The sequence below is a fragment of the Chaetura pelagica genome, unplaced genomic scaffold (genome assembly GCF_000747805.2).
Source record: "Chaetura pelagica isolate M959 unplaced genomic scaffold, ChaPel_1.0 scaffold147, whole genome shotgun sequence".
NCBI classification, from domain to species: Eukaryota; Metazoa; Chordata; class Aves; order Apodiformes; family Apodidae; genus Chaetura; species Chaetura pelagica.
This window is the reverse complement of record NW_009954194.1, coordinates 5,765,184-5,771,276: the sequence shown is the minus strand read 5'-3', so window position 1 is coordinate 5,771,276 and position 6,093 is coordinate 5,765,184.

Genomic DNA, 6,093 nt, shown 5'->3' with positions numbered 1-6,093 from the left:
AGAGCTAGCCCTCTCCTGCAGCAGTTATTTTAACTGAAATATACATTAAAGTATTTGCTTTGTGCTTTTGTCTGAGGAATTGTGTAACACCCAAATTCATCCCAGAAAAAGCTCCTGCAATCAGGTGGCATCACTGTTTTAGCAACTCAGCAATAGATGTGACTAAAAGCAACAAACCAAGGCCTGAAGTGAAAGGTTTTTGTGCTAACTATTCATTCTTGGCCAGCTCTGATGCAGAGCCTCCAAGGGACAGCAGCAGTGACATTAAGAGAGGCAAAGCAGGGGAAGAACAATTTTTCCAGGGTGACAAGAATAGAATGGGTACTGCATACCTAACTCAAACTAGCAGGAAGGGTTTTATAAAGCCAGCTAAAGAAGGAATCCTCAGCAGGTACAGTGCAGGAAGACTGGCATGCAAGGATCAAAAGGTTTCTTTGCAGTAAAGCAGAGAATCATCTACTGAAGCCAGAGGACAAGTCTGGCAGCAAAACTATTATTGGCAAGAACATAGGGGAAAAGGAGTAGAAATTGAAGTAGAGCACAAGCAGTTGCAAACTCACTGCTCCCTCTGTGGTCACTGACTTGAGATGTCCTTGATCCCATTTCTTGGGCATAAGCTACTGCAGCCTCATGTTACACTGATACTTAGACCCTTTTCCTCAGTGAGCTCCCATATGCCTCTACTTTACTTAATAAAGCCACAGGAAAGATTTCTGCTTTAGTCCTGTCACTTAGTATAAACTTGTCAGTGCTTTCTCCAGCCATACTCTTTAACAAGCTACGTTTATTATGAATACACAAACTTCTAAGCTCTATGAAATTTCTTCTAATTTATTTTCCAGCAGAAATTGGTTAAAACTGAAGCTGCTGACAGACAATTGCTTTTGCTCTGCCAAAACTTCAGACTAGTGCCCGGTCTGTGCCACCCCCCCCACCCCCCCCATCATGGTCAGCCTTCAGACTGGTCCAGAAATTTCTCCCTTCTCTGTTCAGCATGCAATGGGGTATCCCAAAACACACTGTTATCACTTACTCCTTCATATAGCTGTTTTCCAACAGCTCCTGCTCTCCAGGCTTCAAGTCTTAGATCCCTCAACCTGAGCACAAACATGAACTGTAGCACAAGTCCTAGCTGTCTGCCACAGTGGGCAGATAAGCAGCACAAGGTACTGATCTGCTTGCACAACTTCCACCCTCTTTTCAGTTATTGAGACCTTTAGCCCAATGAACACTTGAATAGGCAGGAAACTATATATAGACAGAAGCATGTAATGCATAAAAAAAATTAAGGAGGTACATAGAGGTGGTATGACCATATCTACCACAAGCACTTAAGTTGATGAAGCACAAAGGAGTCTAGGCAGGATGTTCTTTTAATGTTTTCATTGTCTCATTTTGCCATTTATTTGAAAACATCTGTCAGAGTGCTGAGGCTGATCTTCAAAAGATGCTTTGGAGTGTAGCATTGCAGTTTAGCCATATAAAGTTGTATATATATTCATATATACCTATGTAACAGATGGTAAACCAAACAGAAGGGATTTTGATGCCTTTTCTCAGGAAAGAATATTTCCACTGACATATTTAACATTTTTGTTCTGACTTCAAATCTGTTTCTCTAACTTCCCTGAAAAGCTCTATCAGACTTAATGAGCTAGTTATAAATTATTAAAAATAATTACCTGCCAGAGACCCAACTTACTTTGCTAGGGATATGCTTTTCTATTTATATAGCTGTTCTTTTCTTTAAAATAATGACAGTAGCTAACACCATTATTTTCAGAACTATACCAGGGTTATATGTAATACATGCTAATTTTCACACTTAATGAAACCTTTTCTGTGTATGTTTTGCAAATACTGATGAAGAAAAATATTGTCACAGTAAGGATAATTAAATTCCAAAGGTGGATGTTTAAATTACATTGTTCTATGAATCCAAAGCCAGATGTTATTTTTAGATCCAGATAATCCTTAATCCTAGAAATTCAGTGTTCAGAATATTTTTTCCATTAGCTGCCATCTACAAGCAGAATCATAGAATCATTAAGGTTGGAAGAGACCTTCAAGATAGAGTCCAACCATAATCCAGCTACCACAACCACTAAACTATATCCTGAAGTGCCACATCTAAGTGTTTCTTGAACACCTCCAGGGATGGCAACTCCACCACCTCCCTGGGCAGCCCATTCCAACCCTTCACCACACTTTCAGTAAAGAAATGTTTTCTAACATTCAACCTAAACCTCCCCTGGCACAACTTAAACCCATTTTCTCTCGTCCTATCACTAGTTACTTGGGAGAAGAGACCAACACCTGCCTCTCTACAACCTCCTTTCAAGTAGTTGTAGAGAACAATAACTACCCCCCCCCCATCATGGTCAGCCTTCAGACTGGTCCAGAAATTTCTCCCTTCTCTGTTCAGCATGCAATGGGGTATCCCAAAACACACTGTTATCACTTACTCCTTCATATAGCTGTTTTCCAACAGCTCCTGCTCTCCAGGCTTCAAGTCTTAGATCCCTCAACCTGAGCACAAACATGAACTGTAGCACAAGTCCTAGCTGTCTGCCACAGTGGGCAGATAAGCAGCACAAGGTACTGATCTGCTTGCACAACTTCCACCCTCTTTTCAGTTATTGAGACCTTTAGCCCAATGAACACTTGAATAGGCAGGAAACTATATATAGACAGAAGCATGTAATGCATAAAAAAAATTAAGGAGGTACATAGAGGTGGTATGACCATATCTACCACAAGCACTTAAGTTGATGAAGCACAAAGGAGTCTAGGCAGGATGTTCTTTTAATGTTTTCATTGTCTCATTTTGCCATTTATTTGAAAACATCTGTCAGAGTGCTGAGGCTGATCTTCAAAAGATGCTTTGGAGTGTAGCATTGCAGTTTAGCCATATAAAGTTGTATATATATTCATATATACCTATGTAACAGATGGTAAACCAAACAGAAGGGATTTTGATGCCTTTTCTCAGGAAAGAATATTTCCACTGACATATTTAACATTTTTGTTCTGACTTCAAATCTGTTTCTCTAACTTCCCTGAAAAGCTCTATCAGACTTAATGAGCTAGTTATAAATTATTAAAAATAATTACCTGCCAGAGACCCAACTTACTTTGCTAGGGATATGCTTTTCTATTTATATAGCTGTTCTTTTCTTTAAAATAATGACAGTAGCTAACACCATTATTTTCAGAACTATACCAGGGTTATATGTAATACATGCTAATTTTCACACTTAATGAAACCTTTTCTGTGTATGTTTTGCAAATACTGATGAAGAAAAATATTGTCACAGTAAGGATAATTAAATTCCAAAGGTGGATGTTTAAATTACATTGTTCTATGAATCCAAAGCCAGATGTTATTTTTAGATCCAGATAATCCTTAATCCTAGAAATTCAGTGTTCAGAATATTTTTTCCATTAGCTGCCATCTACAAGCAGAATCATAGAATCATTAAGGTTGGAAGAGACCTTCAAGATAGAGTCCAACCATAATCCAGCTACCACAACCACTAAACTATATCCTGAAGTGCCACATCTAAGTGTTTCTTGAACACCTCCAGGGATGGCAACTCCACCACCTCCCTGGGCAGCCCATTCCAACCCTTCACCACACTTTCAGTAAAGAAATGTTTTCTAACATTCAACCTAAACCTCCCCTGGCACAACTTAAACCCATTTTCTCTCGTCCTATCACTAGTTACTTGGGAGAAGAGACCAACACCTGCCTCTCTACAACCTCCTTTCAAGTAGTTGTAGAGAACAATAAGATCTCCCTTGGGCCTTCTCCAGACTAAATGACCCCATTTCCCTCAGCCTCTCCTCATATGACGTGCCCCCCAAACCCCTCACCAGCCTTGCTGCTCTTCTCTGCACACACTCCAGGACCTCAATGTCTTTCTTATACTGTGGAGCCCAGAACTGAACACAGTGCTGAAGCTGTGGCCTCACCAGAGTTGAGCACAGGGGTATGATCACCTCCCTGCTCCTGCTGGACACAGTATTTTGATGCAGGCTAGGATGCCATTGACCTTCTTGGTCACCTGGGCACACTGCTGACTCATGTTCAGCCAGCCATCCACCAGGACTCCCAGACCTTTTTCCACAGAAGTATCATCCTCAGTTAAATTTAGGAAAACAAGTATACTATTACTTAAATTATTGGAATTCTGTTGAGTTGAAGAAGAGATACGGATTAACTTTTCATGTCTTGTTAGTAAGGCTAACATATATAAAAAGGGTTGTGAACAAACCTGTCACTCATGGTGCTGCAAAAGTAGGACATCTGCACAAATCAGAACAGATACTATGTGTTTAAGAATATTCAGTCATAGTATCCTAGAGCCTAAGACAAGTGACAAAATCAGAATGAATTAAAGAAAAAATGGTATGTTCTTAGAAATGTGCTCCTTCCAAGTTAGAGAATGAAAACTAATGTCTCAAAAAAAGTCTTACTCTCCTCTACTAATTCCTTTCCCATCTTTAATATTTGCCTTAACTATCAACTGTCAACTCATGAAACTCTGTATAAGATCAGAGAACAAGATAGTAAATAACTTTTCTTTAGCTATGCACCTTGTCTACCCAGGCCCTTTAAAAAGTTTATGTAGCATATAAATGTATCCTGAGTGATACAAATTTGGTCCCAAGTGACAAAGACCTCAGAGAAATTTGCACCACATCTCTCCTTCTAGTATTCACATTTGACTGCCATATATCTACCCCAAGAACCAAAACTGTAAGACACAAGCAATGCTATGGTGAAATCACTGTATCTATTATGCTGATTCTCAAGTCAAGTATTAAGCATTTCAGTACAAATTAAAACATATTCAGAAGCATCAAACAAAAGAAAAACATGTATCCTCTGTGAAACAGCTTTAAAGAATAATAAACCTCAGGGTCCAAGTCATTTGCATCCTTAGAGATCTTTTTATAAACCTATAATGCCAACTTACCATTATAGTTTGTTGCTGAGAGCAACAAATACAACATGAAGAAATGGATTAAAGATCTAATATTCATCTTGTAAAGTAAGCTTGTCTTGTATAACTAATTCTTACAATCTGCATTTATGCGCACTGACAAAGCATTTTTTATAATTTAGACAAAGTTATTTTATTTCATGCTCTTTGAGGCTTGACCAAGAAATTTCTATTTGGTGCTGGATGTTGGCCATAAACCTTAATGATCTACCCATTTTTTCCAAACCAGGAACCAATCTCTATTCAAATGCCATGCAGGCAAGAGGTGGCACCCTCCACTGATCAGGGGAGCAGAGGAAGGGGAGACAGATGCTGGACAAGTCCTACAGCAGTGCTACCAGGTTCACTAGTGTCATCTCTGCCTACGGTCTGAGTTCCCTGGACATTCTTCCCCACACAGAGCCATTGATAGCACCTGGCCAGGCTTATGAGGCCTCACGTGGTCACTCCACCTTCCCCTTGCCTTCTCACAAGGCACAGCAAGCTGGACAGGTCTGTATTCAACAGCTGTTGAACACAGGGTGGAAACAGAACATTCTTTTCCTACTGGAAATTAGATAGAACAATTCTGTTATCATGCTTTTCTCTCTGTTGCTGTTTTCTTTCCATTTAATGCTTGTATCTGTTTTCAAAACATAGCTAGCCAGAAGCAAAAACATATAGCTTGACATTTTCCATTTCCTTAACTATGCAGGTTAAGCATTTTGCTTCCCCCTCCCCCGCCCCGATTCCCCCGCCTTTTGTTGTTGTTTTAAAAGGAGCAGTGAAATACAGGAGCAGTTTTTCTCCCCACAACTCCTTCCCATTAAATGAAATTGAAGAACAAAACTGACAACATCAGCTGAACACATTCTGTCTCTCTTTAAAGGTGTATTTCTAAGTATGAGAAAAGAGGCTATACATACTATATATAAAATATCAAGTGGAAGATTATTTGCAGTCATACAGGAGTACTTTAGAACTGCTGGAGGAATGAAGTCCAGAGGTGAATGTAAAGCTGAATTAGTTTATCCCAAGTAGTTATACATATTGGAAACCTCCTGGATGGTACAATGTTAATGTCATCACTCCTGTGTGCATTAAT